Here is a 19,388-nt window from a genome sequence, read left to right as displayed (position 1 = left end):
GTGTATTCTTTGTCCAAATTTGAACCTCATGGAACAGCTAAGTCACAGAACAGAAACAGCAACGTAGTGGCAGTGGGACCACAGTAGGATCCAACAAGCTAAGAGATGAACCAACAATAACAGAGAGAGGGGATGGGAGTAAACAGTAACTTGCAAGCAAGAAAATGGAGTTGAGTGGGGTATTAGGGGGTAGAAAATTTAATGGGTCGGAGCAATGGGGAATGACATGAGATGGTGGTCCACAGCTCGCTCGAAGCCAGAGGAAAGAAGAGTGTGATCGAACTCTCTTTGGAAGGCAGCTCCACAAACGAGAGAAAAGATGATCAGATGTGTGGTGGGCAGAAAACCAGGATTTTGGGACTTGAACCAGGAGGGATTACTGGATAAACACTTGAATGGTGAAGGAGCTGGAAAGGGTCCAATAGTTGAGAGAGAAGAGGAAGCATGACCAGAAGAGAGGCAGTAAAAAAACAGTGGCTAATAACGTGCTTGTAATTTCAATTAATATATTATTTATTCATGCATGTGTATAGACATGGATTGCTGTGAAAATACAAAAATAATTTTATCTTTATCGATATCTATATCCCATATCACCTATATCATATGATATCATCTCATTGATATCATATTAAAACATCGAAATCATATAATCTCCATACCTGAGCATGACTATTATGCTATTATGCTGTTAATGAGTATTATGCTGACAAGAGATATTCCAAGCAAACTCCGAAAATATACTACACTCTATTGTGAAAAGATTCCCTGACAACAGCCTGGTGGAATCGAGTTTTCTGCTTGTGTGTGCGTGTGCGTGTGTGTGTGTGTATATCTTCTTCTTCTTCTTTCGGCTGCTCCCATTAGGGGTCGCCACAGCGGATCATCTGTATGATCCGCATAGTGATTTGGCACATGTTTTACGCCGGATGCCCTTCCTGACGCAACCCTGGTCGCCTCCTACGACACAGGGATATGGTACACCTATTTTAACCGGGGAATACACCGGCCCAGCATACTGGTACTCATTTTGCCGACCTCGGAAGGATGTCAGGCTGAGTCAACCTGTGTGTGTATATATATATATATATATATATATATATATATATATATATATATATATATATATATATATATATATATATATATATATATATATACACTTGTGTGAATATATTCCTGAGGAGTGCAATATGTATGTATGTATGTCTGTGTGTGTATATATATATATGTATATATATATATATATATATATATATATATATATATATATATATATATATATATATATATATATATATCACCCCAATAACACCATCCTGACCGTGAAGCATGGTGATGGCAGCATCATGTTTATGGGGATGTTTATCATCAGTAGGCACTGTGGCACTTGTCAGGATAGAAAGGAAAAAGGAGGGAGCAAAATACAGAAAAATCCGAGAGGTAAACCTGCTACCCTCTGCAAGAAAGCTGAAATTGGGACGGAAGTTCACCTTTCAGCACGACGACGACTCGAAGCACACAGCCAAAGATACACTGGAGTGGCAAAGCAACAAAAAGATAAATGTCCTTGAGTGGCGTCGTCAGAGCCCTGACCGAAATGCAAGCGAAAATCTGTGACATGTATCTTTGGCTACCTTAGCATGACTATGCAACTTGAGGAAACTTGAAAATTGCCATCCATCAATGCACCCCACTCAACTTGATCAAGCTTGAACTGTTTTGAACAGAAGAATGGGCAAATATTGCCCAATCAAGGTGTGCAATGTTGGTAGAGACCTGAGTAGTGTCAAAAGGGAACGTTTTGATGCAGTAATGTGTCCCATTTCTCAAAGTCGCAAAATTCACTCGCTTTCGCTCACTCATATTTCTCCTTTTCAAACAGGAACACATTACTTCGTCAAACACCTTCCTTTTGACACTACTCCCCTGAGGGTCTGGGCTTCGCCTTCCTTTCGTATTGTTATGGCCAGGGGTACCGAATGTATTATGAGGGGGTTTAATCCCCGTTTGTCCTCGGAAGAACAGGACCAGGGGCCACCATTCACAATTAACTTTGTGGTATGGTGGGTTGCTTTACAACCACAAACACCAATCAGTTAACCACGAGTTCCACTGTCCACCGTCTAATTATTCCGTTTAACTTGAGGTCACGTGGTTTCTTGAATGAGGAGCGTGCCCTCAGCAAAGCACCAATCTTATCTTGATCATATCTTAATTAGGGTGGCCAAATGTTTTAACCTCTGGTGTGTGCCGACTATTATTGGTCAATTCATGTGCTAATTACCTCCCAGTCTATCTAGATACTTATTACTATGCCTTAATTAATGATTAAACATGAGACAAAGGTACCCAGCAGATCATTCAGGGGGGGAGGGGAGAAATCGGTCTCGGCTTAACAAGGCAAAAGTCGTCATGTGTCCAATAAAATGTCCCAAAATGTGTGAGCATACCTTGGTCCTCTGCCAGCGCCCTGCCTCGCTGTGCACCCACCCAGAAACAGGCTAGAACACCAATCGACATCATGTCGTCACCCCCAGGAACCAGGGACACCAAGAATCAGGTACGCCATGAGCAGGTACTGGGCAGAACCAGCAGGAATGGTCCATCCGTCACCCACCGCCAGGAGCTATCAGGAGCTGTAACCAATGGACTGTAACCAGCTGTAAGAAGCTCTAAAGTGCTGTAAGGAGTTGTAAGAAGCTGTAAGGCTGTCACCAACTCACTACCTGTCAGGAATTGTCACCAACTATCAGGAATTGCACCAACTGTCAGTCAGGAATTGTCACCAACTGACTGGAATTGTCACCAACTGACTGGAGCTGTAAGGAACCATCACCCAGCTGTCAGGAATTGTCATCAACTGACTGGAACTGTGAGGAACCGTCACCCAGCTGTCACCAACTCACCAACTGTTACGAATTGTCAGGAAAGCGGTCTTCCCGTCCTTTTTATAGCGACGAGTGTGGGCGGAGCCTCACACAGACTTCAGCCAAATCCACATTGCCTATTGGTGCATCACTGCACGAGACTGCCAACTGTCAATCTCGCGATCATTCCTTACTCGTTCAGCCCGACACGAACAAGAGCCAGCCAGCATCCATTGGGCTGCCAAACGGGGCGTCAAAGGTCGATGGAAAAAAAAGGTTGACATCAACTTCGGTGAAAGAGAGGTGGGTGTCAAACATCAATGAAAGATAGGTGGGCGAGGTAAATGATCCACAGCCGTATTTGACCGTCAGATTAACCATTCAGGAAAAGCCCACGGTGTGCTTAATCAAACGTCCTGTAAGTCCAAGGTGTATATAAATCGTCCACCTCCAAGCCAATGTGTTCCGATGGAAAGGGGGTAGAACGAGCCTCCATTGGGCTAATAGCTATCTCTCGCGTGCATGAACGTGTCGTAAAGAGAGAGAAAAAAAGGCCATCTCATAAGAAAGGGAATCTGTTCTATACCATTCTCCAATGCATCAAAGATTTAGAATCCCACCAGACGAGGGGATGGGTCTATCCTGGACATGGATTTATGGAAATAACTGTCTGAAGCCCTCAATGTTGTATGCATTAGTCGGATCCGTTCTGAAATCCTTAACAATATCATCATTTCTTCAACCAAAGTAAGGAGTCAAATAGAGTTGTAAGGAACTGTATATGTAAGGAAATAGAGCTGTATATCCTATAAATATTTGTTTATATTTTATTTTCGGGAATAACTTCATTTTCTCATAACACTCAATGCCATCAAGTATACCTGAACTTGCTAAATCGTTTAAGTATCTTTGTTGAGCAGAGAAATGACATACCTCTCTTAATGCTCTTGTCTGAGTTCCACCTTTTGGGGTAATGACAGCCTGACTCAACTTGAAAAAATTCCCAGACTCACCACTGTGTGTGTGTGTGTGTGTGTGTGTGTGTGTGTGTGTGTGTGTGTGTGTGTGTGTGTGTGTGTGTGTGTGTGTGTGTGTGTGTGTGTGTGTGTGTGTGTGTGTGTGTGTGTGTGTGTGTGTGTGTGTGTGTGTGTGTGTGTGTGTGTGTGTCGATGTATAAAATTGTATATGTTTGGATTTGTGTGTGTATGTGTGTGTTATTTTTCCTGTTTTTCAACTACATGCAGTATTTTCCTAAAATATTGTCAAAATGCGTTTCACTTCCTCAAAATACTTTTTGCATTATAAAAAGCCACGCTTCTCCAACTTGAAAACATTTTGACCCAACGGAGATGAATGAGAACTTGCTTTATAGTCAGGTTCCTTGTGTCCATAATTTGACATTCGTTGGAATTTTTTGGAGAGTAGCTAACCCCAACATTTTTGGAAAGCTTAAACAATACCAAAACAGAAAATCCATGTTTCACATTTTTTTTTCAATGCATATAATGTGGTCAAATTGGTCAGTTTGGGGTAAAACCCCGTTTTTTTAATTTCAGCTCTGAAAATTCAAAATTAATCGCAAGCAAGCAACTAATGATGAATAATTGTTAACTAGAGGACAGTTCTTAATATAGAATACATATAGCTGTATTTTGAGCAATGGTTGCCATGGAAACGGCTATCATTTTGTCAAATTACCGTTTATTTAATGTATTGCTTTCAAATCTTGAAACAAGTAATGCATGAATAGGGTGATCAGTGAAATGTACTTAATGTCAACGATGAGTTTGTGGCCAATTGGCATCACTGTCTCTCATGTCACTCATCATTGCCATCGTCATCATCACTATCGTGGTCCTGCCGTTCAATGTTTGAGTCCTCGTCATTCTCACACGAAGTGCTGCACATGCAAAGATCAGTGCATGTTAAGTTCTTGGCCCTGCAGGAACATCTCTGTGATAAACATTCTGTCTTGCACTGGCACCTTATCATCTCGATAATTGCCTTTGGTGCATTGAGAAGGTCTACCATCTTTTTATTCCTTGTGTCATGGTGGACGGCTAGAGCCATACCGATAACATTAGGATTTTTCCTTTGATGTTGCGGACGGAATAGAGCAGAATCGTTCCGTGGCTTGTACATTGCCTGCCTCCGAGACTAGAGGCCGTACATGATGGTTTGGCTTACAGTTAATACTGATCTGTCCACAACATTTGTCCGTGCTTCTGATTGCATCTCTTCCACTGGGCCAAGCATTATCCAATGTACCATTGCCTTAAGCTCTCCGGGGACGTCCTGTTCACTGCTAGAAACTTGTACATATTCATCTTGTTGGTCCTTGGTGGAGAAGTTCTCTAGACTTTTGCAAACAAGCATAGCCGCTTTGTATATAGCATCCATATGGTCCATTGTATCATCATTTGTAATGCGAGCATTGACCATATCTTCCTCGCATGTCTCAGGTGAATAGAGAATAGAAGATTTCCGTCTGTTCTTTTGGAGCACTGACCTTACATTGGGTAACGCCTGTAAGATTCTATTCTTCAGCCATTTTCTACTGAACGTGGGTACATGATGTTCTAAGGCATATTTACCACCTAGAAGGTTAACATAAGTTGGCTTGATGTCCTCCATATGGAGTTGAGTTTTCTGCTTGGTTAGGACATCTACCAAGTTAATCAGTTCAATTAAACTCACAACTTGTGTCATTGATGCTTTATCCTTCTCTCCTTTGGTGTCGTGATCTCACAAGACATGGAAGACATGTTTCATCCAGCAAGACCTGTGGTACATAATGTCAATTGCATGTGCATCACTTGGCGCTATAGCAGTGTTCAATCGAGTCATAAAAACAGGGTTCTGAGAAACATAAACAGCTTTTCTCAGCGATTTGCCCGCATTGTCACTCCGTACAAGGTAAATAGGTTGACCATCAGTCCTCTGGCAAAAGAAGCACAATGCCTTGTCATAGGGGTCTGTGGAGGAGCTTGACGACTCCAGACATACTTCGGGCATTTTTCTCTTTCGACCTGGCCCTTTGTGACCCTGATGTGACCCTGATGATAGTGCCTGATCGTCACGAACCCTGGCACAACGAATTTGGTCCTTGTTAGTTGCGTTGGAATAGCATGTTCTGTGCCAGACAGCCTTCTCCATTTGCAACAGTTCTGCTGACATCCCCTCAAGTCGTTTATGAATCTGTACGTAATCACCATCCTGTAAAGTGGCTCGCTCCTGTATTGTCTCTATTAAACGGCAGAACGACTCGACTTTTGGTTGCAACACCAAGGACCCTTTCAGGGAAGAATTATCTTGGCACAGGACACATTTTGTCCAGTTCGTTGATCCTTTCGTCTGGCATGAATCCTTGCCACTCAGTGGTACTTCATCCATCATGTTGTTGGTCCTGCAAATATAAAAATAAATCGTCAGCTCATGAATGTCAAATCTATCATACGTGATACAGCCTATAAAACTCGGGCTGTGCCTATGTTTAGGGCCATATCAAGGGCACAAATAACATTCATCACCATAAAAAGCAAACAGATGAGAAAAACAACATCCTTATTTTCTTTGACTAATTTATTGACCTAAACTTATGTGATTTAAACGGAAGATGCGGGTAAATGTCGCAATGATAGAACTTTATTCGAATCCAAAATAAAAACCGCCACGAAGACGTAAAATTACCTGAATAAAATAAAAGTAGAGATGAGTGGGAAATCAACAATACGCGCTAACTACATGCCAGTAAACTAAATATAAACTCCAAATAGACTCCCTCTGTAATTCCAGCCCCCGGGCACAAAGCTAACCTAATCCTCTCCTATTATACAGCAGTTAATCTAATGGAACAAAATACGTCAGTGACTGATTACATTGATGGTGACCTTCTTTCCGGATAAATGAAAGCACGAACCAGCACATAAGGACATATTTAAAGATCAACCCGAAATAATAGAAAAAGGATAAACACAGAGCTATAACATTATGACTACCCGACTTACAACTCCGAGCCTTACAGGAAACGCAATTAAAATCTCCAACCCCATGGCCATTCAAACCATAATCCTACCCCATACAGAAGAACATAAAATGACAAAAAGGTACATACGCCTCAAAGGATATCACAACTTACCGAAAAAAGGAAGAAAGGTGTTGAAAACCGAATATGCTGAAACGAAGCTCCGAAGTAAACTGTCATGAATAAATCGAGAATAAACGAAGCGAACTGAAAATGATGTCATAGTGCTGCACGTGCTTGGATGCGTGCCGCGCCACATCACGACGTCATGTCACGCCCAACAACCGTAACCTGAAGCGATGGCATGGCGTCGCGACGTGGCATCACCTATGTTCCCTACAAGATTACACTTACAATACATCAAACTACAAAAACTTAAAATCAAACGTTTTACTACTGAAGGTGCGAAAATCTTCTGATATTGAACAACAGACACACCAATGTTTCATTGCACAGATGGCTGTTTCTGAACTGAAGAAACTGAACGTATTAGAGAAATGTTCAAAGGATTGTTGTTATATATTATTCATGGATGTGATTTTCAGGGAAATATCAACACAAGATATTGCATAAATAAAATAATGGATTATCTTTAAATTAAACCTGAACTTAGGATAAAATATAGAGTTTCTAAAAAAGCCAATAATAAATTAAATAACCTGTTTTCCAAATATATAAATGAATGATTTTTTACCCATTTGGGAAAATAAGATAAAATTTAACAATCATAAAAATCTTCCAAATTCATGAAGATGTCTCATAGTTGGTTCAAGCGGATGTGGAAAAACCTGCTTACTTTTGAAGATGCTCCTGACTCCCAACTTTTTAGATTATGATAATTTAATAATTTTCACAAAGTCGAGTTTTCAACCAGAGTATCAACGACTCTCACAAGGTTTTAATGATGGTCTTCAAAAAGAAGAAATAATCGGTTTATTTAAACTTCAAAAAACCCAAAATGATAATAATATTGAAGATATAATTCAACTAATTTGTGATACACAGAGATGTAAAAAGAAATCAAAACCGATAACTTGTATTCTTAGTGATAATACGGATGATATACCATCTCCCCAAGATTTGGATAATTCAAAAAAGAACCTCGTTATCTTTGATGATTGTGTTAATGAGAGAAACCAAACGGTAATGGACAGCTACTACACAAGAGGGAGACATTCTTCGTGTAATTGTATTTATCTTAGTCAATCGTACTTTCAACTTCCTCGTCGTTCCATCAGAAACAATGCTAATACTTTTATTTTATTCAAGTTAAATTATATATATATATATATATATATATTTATATATATATATATATATATATATATATATATATATATATATATATATATATATAATTTTTGGAGAAATAATTGTTCTACATTATGAAGTAAAAAGGAATTTGGGGATTACCTGAACCACACGACTGAAAAATATAAATATATTATTGTGAAACAAGATGAGATATTAAGGGATATATTTTTTGTTTTATAAACAATTACATATATAAATGACAACTATTATTGTAAATCTTGTGGGTAAATCTGCTTCTGGAAAAAACTTTCATAAATCAAGGTTCTTGTGTAGTACAAATGAGAATATTGTAAATTTACTTAAAAAACACCCCGTGATATGCATTGTATCAACAACAACTAGAGCAATAAGACCTGGAGAAGGAAAAGGTGAAGATTATCACTATATTTCAGTGGAGGAACATATGTGATTGAGGAATGAAGGTCAAATATTTGAGGAGGTTTCTCTTGGTACAACAAAATATTCACATTGTAAGAGTCAGTTAAAGAAACTAAAATCTGGTGGTCTTGGGATAATAGAAACTCATCCAGAAGGAACGAGACAAATTATTAAACATCTGAGCGGAGTGAAGATTTTATCATTCGGTTTTGATGTTGATGAATAAACTCAACGCAAACGTATGAAAAGCAGAGATGAAAGTATTAGTGAAGAAGAAATTACAACTCGTATTTATGTTAATAAACAATTTGATGAAAGATTTAAAGAAAAGGATTTATTTGAACACATCTACTTGGATGATGAAGAAAAGGAAAATTTCCCTGTTGATCTTTACAATTCATTAAATGATATTATCCAATAAATCAATGGATGCGAAAGAAAGAGCAAGAAAATTTAAGGAACATCAAGAGTTGGTTTCAAAAGTTGCAAAACAACAGGAAGACATAAAGAAGAAATGCAGACAGAAAGTAACAGGCAAAGAAGCATTTGAAAGAAAACAAGAGAATTTTTTTAAACCACTTTTAAAAACTTCCAAGGAAAAAATGCAAGATGTTTTCACAGATCCCACAGTAGAATATACTCCTAAAAAAACTTCAAATGTTAAAAGATTTTGATCAAATGACGGAGGAAGAATCAGAGCATGTAGGAGAATTAGAATATGATGATGAAGGTTTATTTCAACAACTGGAAGAGATTAATCGACCCCCTGATTATATTGTGAATGCTCTTCAAAACAATGAATATTCAGCGGATTCAAAAACCAAAGCAGGACTCATTCCAACAGAACAACCAGCAATATTTCATCTTGTTCAAGAAAAGGTATTGATATTTAATGATGAATTAAGGTTCTTGGGTTTTACTCAACCCCCTGTTAAACTAACTCCAAGATTAATGTTTCTTCTCACAAAAGATGGAAGACAAGGTTCAACTGTGAGGGATGAATCAAAGTATATTGATAAACCATTGGATATGAAAAATAATGATGATAGAGTATATATTGATCTTCTGAACACTCTTAATTATAGGGTTAGTATTTCTGGTAAAAGTAGAAAAAATGAGAAGGAGAAACACATTATTCAGGCTTTCAGTATCCTTGGTTCAGGTGTTAGTTTTCTTCCAAATGACCCATCACAATTAGTTAAGAGACTGTTATTGTTGTGAGGCAGGAAGAAGGCTGGAAATAACAATTGTTTTTAATGGAGCATCAGCCATTTTAGAACAGTTGATGAACATGAAAATAATTAATAAATCTCAATATAAAGACATTTTATCTCATGAAATAAGATGGGAAGCACAATCCTGAGTTTTAATTTCACAACAAATGACCACACATCTTCATTCCCATACCCACTACAACTTGAGACAACAAAAGAATATGAGGCATCTTTATTGTCCATGGAAACTTATAATACCTTATTTAATAAAACTGAGAAAAATGACAAGTTTAGTTATAATCCCGTAAGTGGATACAAAACGATAACAGTCTCACCCGGAGCATATCTGATATCTCAAATATCTTCCGAAATTGCTCGTCTTATGAAAGAACAGGGTGATGAACCCAAAAATATTGTTATAGACATTCAAAAACATACTTCAAAATCAACGATTAAAGTTAAAAATAACTACAAGGTTGATTTCACAATTGATAATTCATTTGGAGAGTTATTGGGTTTCTCCTCAAAAAATATTAAAACAAATGGGACGTTTTACAGTGATAATGTCATTCAAATATCCTCAGGAATAAACTCGGTATTAATTCACTGTGATTTGATTGATGGTGCATATAATGATGGAATAAAACAAATACAATATTTTCATTCAGAGCATACTCAACCCCAATTGGTTATAAATTCAATATGGAACCCAAAAATTTGGTTTATCTCCATGTCAGGAAAAAACATACACAGAGTAAATTTTAGGATAACCGACCAAGATAATTGTATGATTTCTTTTAATGGGGAAGTTATATCCATCAGAATTCACCTATGTGAAGTTTTCCAATAAATAAATATAATGGTTATTGTGAGGAAACACGAGTTGGGAAAATTAAAAATGATTACAAGGGAAGGGATGTTCCTTTCCCCATACTACAAGGGTGAAGGTATGTATCTTGGTAGAGGATACTATAAACCTAAGAGACAAAGGGGTGTTGGACATCAATTTAGAGGAGATGGGATAATTGATACTCTAATGGGTATCGGTTCAACTATTCTTAAACATAAAGACCGAATTGGTTCAACTGCTTCTGCTGTGGGAAATGTAGCAGGTGCTGTAAAGAGCATAAAAGATGCCCAAAAGGAATCTCATAAATTACAAGCAATTAAAGAAATTAAGAAAGGCTAAACTCAGTTGTCCCCCCAAGAACGACAGAAAATAATTCGAATACTTGGATGAAGGTTTCAAAAGTTTTAACATCTTTTTTCCTCAATAAATACAAGAATGGAAGCAATTGATAGAATCTATGATTTAGATGATACTATTGTTATCTCAAACTCCACTAAAAAAGAAGATTACTTCAAGGTAAGTGCAATAACTAGAACAGACTGGAATACGAATGGTACAAAAAGTTTTGAAATAAATAATCAACAAACCTATTTGAATCTATCTGAAAGTTTCTTGTTGTGAAAATTTACATTCACTAAGGCTGGGAATAACACAAATGTTTTATAGTGCGCGTTTGTACATTGGAACACAAGAAGTTGAAGCGGTTGATTATGTCTCTGCTGTATCTGAAATGATGAAATTTACACTCGATACATTCAGTGATAGAATGGGAAAGGGGTCTGTCGAAGGTTTTATTCCTGATATGTCAACGGGAAAAACCACAGACCCTGGATATAATCAAAGGAAAGGAGCGTATAATGTTGATGCAAAAGCAGTTAATAGTTTTACTGTGGCAGTTCCTCTTAAAGGTATATTTGGATTTTGTGATCATGATAAAGTTGTGGATGGTCTTAAAATTAGATTTCAACTCCAAAGGATTGATAATGAAAATAGATTGCTCTTTGTTGTTGGTAGTGCTTTTGGTGAGCAGAATAAATTTGTAATTGATGAAATGAGTTAGTATATTAGTGAATATACTCCAAATCTTAAAACAAAAGAGATGTTGAATGGAAGACTTAACTCAAAGAAACCACTCAGTGTATCATACCTCAAAAGAAGATGTCAACAGGTTAAACTCAACCAAACCACTTACACGTGGAATTTGTGTGTTCTGGAAGGAAAGCCACGATATCTGTGGATCATTTTTAAAAAGCAAGATGGTGATACTGCGACTGATAAGAAATAATGTATTGAGTGATAATGCTTAGGTGAAACAACTTCGCGTTTCTCTCGATGGAACATTTTATCCACGAGATAGATTGAAAATTAATTGGAAAAAAATGATTTTGCTGAAGCATTCAAGTCTTACCAAAAGATGTGTGAAAGTAATGGAAATAAAGAACCTATTTTGGATATGACAGCATTTAAAAGTTTGTATACAATCTATGCATTTGACCTGAGCGCTCAAAAGGAAACTATAAAGTCTAATCAAGTGGATACTTCCCTGTACATTCAAAGAGGAGAGAGTGAAGAAGTTGATTCATATTGTTTGCTTTTGGAAGAAACAGAATTGCAGATTAATACAGATAATGGTGTTATGATTGGTCTCACATAATTTTTTGAAAAATAAATGAGTGGCAAAGTACCAACTGGTGTATATGTTAATCAAATCAATCTTCATAAACCATCATCTTGTGTTCAAAATCAAAAGCCTTGTACGATTAACGTTAATACAATTCAGAGAAAAGGGGCAGTAAGAATTTGTTTTGCTCACAAGAGAACAGGTTAAAATCTTGAACGACACTGGCTCACTTAAAATTAAAATGACAAAACCAATGTTGAAAAAAATTCAATAAGAGAGACGAGTGGAGGATTTCTCCCATTTCTAATTCTTTTATTTTCTGCTTTAAGTGTGGTTGGAGCATTGACGGGTGGTATGTCAACAGCGGTGAAAACTGCCAACGAGAGGAAGGCTCAACTCCAGGCTCAAAAAGAATTGGAAAGACATAACAAAGAGTTGGAGAAACAAATTCGTGGAAGTCGTGTAATTGTAGATTTTGCTGAAAAACTTGAAGGTCTGCCTGATAAAGTGAGATTGTTAGTTGGAGATATGCTTTCTTCTATTGCACAAGCAGGTGTAAAATTAACTAAAAGAGGTAATGGATTATATCTTTCTAATAAATAAATGAGCATTGATGAGTGGTTTACAGAATTTGGAAAGAATACAACATCAAATTTACAACTTGTCAAATATTGTAAGAAATTAAAAATTCTTAATGTGGTTATTTGCATGAGAGATGAACATGCCTAAACATACAAAGAATATTATTATGAACTTCCAAGATAATAATGGGAACGGTTCTCATTGGGTTTGTATTTTTAATCGTCAAGACAAATATTATTTTGATAGTTTTGGTCTTCCACCACCTGTTGAAGTCATAAAATTCTTACAGAATGGTGTTTCTCAAACATTTCAAGTCCAAGAATTAAATTCCAAGTGTGGTCAATTATGACTATATGTGTTATTTCAACTCAACAAAAGTAAAAAAATTTATGACATTATTTTTAATCTAATATAAATGACTTATGTTGGTAAAGATGGTTCTATCTTTGGTGTATCCCAAGAACTGGATATTGATTTATCAAATTATTACACAAAGGCACAGGCTGAACGACATAAATATGATATAACCAAAAATACTAATATGAAAAATGCTTATAAATTAAAAAATTATCCAAGCCTGACTGACGCTAATGACTTGGTGAGATTAAGCGATTTATCACAATATATATCCTTAAATAAAACGTCCGCGTATTCCAAAGATACAGAAGTGTTGATTTTATCTCCAGGTCATACAGAATTCACAGTTCGAATTCAAATAATTTTTTATAAAGGACATATCGTTTGTATGAGAATAGAACAATGGGGGTATGATATGAATGATTTTGGATATAATTGGTCATTTAAAATTGACCTCGAAGACCTGGAACAATTAAATCAGTCTCGTAAGGAAGAATATTATCCACATGGTATAGAGAATGAGTTTTGTGGAAGCACGATTAGGAAAGAACAAATAAAATAATTTAATAAGGGTAAATATAATAATGGTTTTGCCATAGTTGATATCATGAAAACAGAAAAAACAGGATTATATATAATAAGTAAGGAAATACAAAATGATTTTACTATGGGAAGATGGGGAGCTCTTTCGTGCCATCATATTATTCTAACATATATTTCTAATACATAAATGACAGCAAGAAGGCTTCAAGAAAATTATCATTTCTGTGTCCAAGCATACCTTCAAGAAAAGGGTATTTGGTATTTTAATAAATATGTTCTACAACACAAGAATGAGGTATTTTCAATAAAAGATTGGCATTATGCTGATGTTGATAAACCGACAACTTTGAATTTAATTAGAATGTTAAACAATGAAAAAAATTATAAAGTTTAGAAAAGGTAAGGCTCTTTTTGAAATTCAAAAGAAATTTTATTGGTTTCCTGTTGTAAAAAATTTTTTATTTTGGATACAGGAATAACAAGAAATCCTGATGAATATATGTATGGTATTCCATGGGGTGTAAGTGATTCAAGGATAGTAAGGGATGAGGAAGGATTTGAAGAAGAGAGGGAAGAGGAGGAAAAGGAGAAGAGAGAGAAGGAGGAGAGGGAGAAGAGAGAGAAGAGAGAGGGGGAGGAGAGGGTGGAAAGAGGGAGAATGAATAAATATCAAAATGTGGAAACCAGTAAGATTAAAAAAAAGATTGGGGGTATTACAGAAAATAACTCAACCCACCGAGTAGGAAAACGAAGAATTGACAAGTCTATATGCAATATTTTCGACAAGACTATTGACATCAGCAAGATATTCATTTTGATTCAAGTTTTTCATTTTTTTCTTAAATAAATGGAGGAGAGAGTGAAGGCATTTCTAAGGATTCTTTATGTTTTAAAAATTAAGATTCAAATGTGCATCTTGAAAACTAAAAAGGTTTTTGCACTCTGCAGGAATTTTTCTCATAAATAAATGAGTTATTGTCTCAAATGTAAAAAGAAAACTAATACTAAAAATATTTCATCTATTAAAAGTAAAAATAACAGGGTTATACAAAAAGGTATATGTTCGGTGTGTGGTTCAAAAAAAAACATCAATTTATCTCCAAACACAAACTCGGAGGAGATATGCAAAAATTTTTATCAGGAAGTAAATTTACAACTACTGGAATACCAGGGGAATTACATCTATCAGGATATTCTTTTTGCGGTCCAGGCACAAACTTGGATAAAAGATTAGATGAGGCAGACAATCCTAAATCATGGAGTCAACCCATCAATAGAGTTGATGAAGTGTGCATGAGATACGATATTGATTTTGGGAATACTACAACTTTGGAAGAAAAGCATGAAGCTGATAGAGAAATGTTGTATAATTTGTCGCTGATACAAAATCCAACCTTGAGAGAAAAAGTTGATCACCAAAATAAAAGAATTGACCAAAAAAAAGGTTCATTGTGAAGAAGATGATCAGTGCTGAATTGAAACTTGGACTTGGAAATTCAAAAAACTTATAGGCTCTACTGATGTCATTAAGACTGAAGAGCAATTGGCTGATGAATTACATGAAACAATATTCACAAAGTTTCGTAGAAGGAAGGTTTATTCCAAGGAAGTTGATTATATGTTGTTGTTCATCTTTCGGCTGCTCCCGTTAGGGGTCGCCACAGCGGATTATCCGTTATGATCCGCATACTGATTTGGCATAGGTTTTACGCCGGATGCCCTTCCTGACGCAACCCTGGTCGCCTCTTACGACACAGGGATCAGGATTTGGGTTTCGCCATGATTCCGGGCTGCTCTACACCCCGCCCAGTGCAGAGCCCCCGTCCTCAAGCGATCCTCCAACCCAACCCTCCGAGTCGCCGGATTACAGGCGCACGCCACTACGCCCGGTCAAGGAAGTTGATTATATCTGGTCCGCTAATTTGATTGAACTCAATAATGATAAGGGGTACAAGTATGCTTTAACCGTTATTGATTTGAGGAGTAGATACGCATGGGTTGTCCCTTTAAAAAACAAAACAGGTAATACTCTTATGTTAGCCTTTTAACAGATATTTATTAAAAGTAAGAGAAAACCTAAAAATATTTGGACTGATGAGGGTAGAGAGTTTTACAACAAGACATTTATGAATTTTCTAAAAAATAACTATTACATTATACAGTACCTTTAATGAAGGGAAGGCAGTTGTTGTTGAACGTTTTAATCACACCTTAAAAGAGAGACTATATAAAAAATTCACAGAACTCGGTTCACAACAATGGTCATCTTTTATTCAGGATATTGTGGATATGTATAATGACACGATTCACACGTCAACGAATATGAAACCATCACAAACATTTACAAAATTAAAATATGAAATAGAGATTAATATCAGAAAACCTAAGTTCAAAGTTGGTGATATCGTAAGAATATATAGGTGGAAATCTCATTTTGAAAAGGTTATATTAAACGATGGACGAACGAACTTTTTAAAATTGTTTTTGTCATAGATACGGTTGCTTGGACTTATAAGATATATGATTTAGAAGGGGATGAGATTTTAGGTTCATTTTATTCACAGGAATTACAAAAGACAAAACTAAGCAGATAATACCCATGTGAGCAATGGGTTGGTCCTTCACTCCCTTCTAATATACACCGTTGTGGACACTCGAGGGCCAAGTCCGAGGTGTATAACAGTATATAATGTGTGTCAAGGGGGACGTTCTTCGATCTTTGAACCCCAAACACAGAATCCTCAACTGAATAGTCAAAGCTTAAATTTTCTTTGTTGATGTGTGTCTGTGTGTGTGTGTGTGTGTGTGTGTGTGTGTGTGTGTGTGTGTGTGTGTGTGTGTGTGTGTGTGTGTGTGTGTGTGTGTGTCCCAACCCTCACATTCAAAATCTTAACCCCAACCCTCACATTCAAAATCTCAACCCGAACCCCTCAACCCTCGCCCAACACAATGTCTTTTTCAAAATGAGATTTCCACCTTTGTATTTTTTTCGTTTTCCTAGTGTTGGCGCAGTTGTTAGGGCAGCGGCTTGGGATCCAAAAGGTCCTGAGTTCAATCCCCGTTGGGCCACTGAATTAATATACCAGGGGGTTGACTCAGCCTGTAATCCTTCCGAGGTTGGCGAAATGAGTACCAGTGTACTGGGCCGGTGTATACCCCAGTTAAAATAGGTGTACCATATCCCTGTGTTGTAAGAAGCGACCAGGGTTGCATCAGGAAGGGCATCCAGCGTAAAACATGTGCCAAATCACTATGCAGATCATACGGATGATCCGCTGTGGCGACCCCGAACGGGAGCAGCCGAAAGAAGAAGAAGAAGCAGAAGATATATTTTTTCGTTTTTTTTCTCTTCTTCCAATTCTGTCTTTTAAGGCTTTCAGGTTTGATGATGTAGAAAGGGGGAGTAAGCCTGCACTTTCTTCTCAGAACTAACAATATATATTTTTATGGTTTTTTTTTTTTCTCTTCTTCCCATTCTGTCTTTTAAGGCTTTCAGGTTTGATGACGTAGAAAGGGGGAATAAGAACTTTCTTGATAGGTTTAGATCCCAAAGAGTGGTAGCATTTCAAGTCTCCAAAATAAACCAACTATCCAAGTCTCCAGGGTATAACCACATTCCTGTTGAGTTTCCAAGATACGTATCACATTGTGAGTTATCAAGCCAGAACCCACATTTCAAGTCTCCAAAAATATAACCATCTATCCAAGACTCCAAGGTAGAATCGCAATTTCCAGAAATATTGTGGGTTTCGGTGATATATCTCACATAGTATAACTGTGGATCATCAAGGAAATCTCCATTTTTCCAATTTTTATGGGTTTCAGTGATAGATCTCACATAGTATAACTGTGGATCATCAAGGAAATCTCCATTTTTCCAATTTTGATGGGTTTCAGTGATAGATCTCACATAGTATAACTGTGGATCATCAAGGAAATCTCCATTTTTCCAATTTTGATGGGTTTCAGTGATAGATCTCACATAGTATAACTGTGGATCATCAAGGAAATCTCCATTTTTCCAATTTTTATGGGTTTCAGTGATAGATCTCACATTGTATAACTGTGGATCATCAAGGAAAACTCCATTTTTAAAAATGTCTGAAATTTGTGAGTCTCCAAGGTAAAACTTGTATTCTGGCTCATCAAGGTATAACTTGTTCAGGGGGTATTGTCTTGATAACTCACAATGAGTAATATTGTTGCAAAACTCTTTTTCAGGACTTTGTTGGTCTCCAAGGTATAACTCTTTGGTTGAATCATCAAGGACAAACTCGTTCTGTGGGTCTTGGTCGCTCAAAAGGTCTTCAAGCAAGCCAGCAATTTCGCCCCAAGTTGTTGCAAAAGCAGTATTTTCATTTCGTATTTCAGATCCAATTTCCTGTGAGAGAAAATAATAATGTATTAATTAAGTGATTTAATTGTTAAATGAGGATGCTTCAATCAAAGTTTGAAAATAGGAAAATAAAATCTTACCTCAACAGATAAGAGGTTTTAATCCAGTTCATCAACTTGAAGGTTTAGTTCCATACAAGTAGTCAATTTCCAAGGAACCCCAAAGTCATCCCACTCAAGGCCTAGCTCGTTCTGTGGGTCTTGGTCGCTCACAAGGTCTTCAACCAAGCCAACAATTTTGCCCAAAGTTGTGGCAAAATCGGTATTTTCAGATACAATTTCCTGTGAGAGAAAGTAATAATGTATTAATTAAGTTATTTAATTATTAAATGGGTCGATGCTTAAATCAAACTGAAAATAGGGAAATAAAATCTTACCTCAATGGATAAGAGGTTTGAATCCAGTTCATCAACTTGACGGTTTAGTTCCATACAAGTAGTCGATCTCCAGACAAGCACACAGCACACAATTGCCAGCAAAAAAAATGTTTAAAAGTGGAGCCTGGGCTTGAGGCTTTTATAGGGAAAGACTGGTGGGTGTGGTTTCCTTTGGAAAATCCCTGGGCAAGCCTTCGTTGGGAAATTTTTCAAAACCATAATATTCCAGAATTTTCTAGTGATTTCTTTGTGAGTCAGAGATGAACTGGAAATGATGTAAGAGTAGGCGGGGCTTAGCAAAAGTGGGCGGGGCTTAGGGAAGTGGGCGTGGCTTACGAAAATACCGCATGAGAGTGGGCGGTGCTTAGGAAAGTGGGCGTGGCTTGTGAACTACTTCATGAAAAGTGGGCGGGGCTTAGTGAAAAGTGGGCGGGGGTTAAAGATAAGTGGGCGGGGCTTATAAAATTTCATTAAAAGCAGGCGGGGCTAATGAAAAGTGGGCGTGGCTTAACAAAAAATAAGCTGTGGCTCAGGAAGTGGTCAAACAACAGCATTAAGAGAAGTTTATCATTTCGTAATGACACAAAAGGGGTATCTTAAAAAATATAAAGATTCAAATGTTTTGTTAAATATTTTAGATGGGGATTATTGTGCCAAGAAAATTAAACTATTGAAGGAATTTGAGAATGAACAAATCGTTATAGGTTCAATGAGTGAGCTAAACAATATGCATTGGTTATTTGAAAAAGAGTGTCCCGAGGCTTACATGTTTCAGATATTTCTTTAGAATCACCTTTACCAAATCACATTACTACTTTACTACTTGAACAAATATTTATCTTATTGCATTGGTTATTTGAAAA

At 37.0% G+C, this 19,388-nt stretch overlaps 1 pseudogene; it reads right to left on the bottom strand.

Annotated features, from left to right (window-relative positions):
- Positions 1-4,686: 4,686 nt before the first annotated feature.
- On the bottom strand, positions 4,687-6,603 carry LOC147024121 (uncharacterized; annotated as a pseudogene).
- Positions 6,604-19,388: the final 12,785 nt, after the last annotated feature.

Source organism: Eptatretus burgeri, chromosome 6 (genome assembly GCF_056783735.1).
Source record: "Eptatretus burgeri isolate ZD-2024b chromosome 6, Ebu_testis_v1, whole genome shotgun sequence".
NCBI classification, from domain to species: Eukaryota; Metazoa; Chordata; class Myxini; order Myxiniformes; family Myxinidae; genus Eptatretus; species Eptatretus burgeri.
This window is presented reverse-complemented; position numbering and strand designations above follow the sequence as displayed.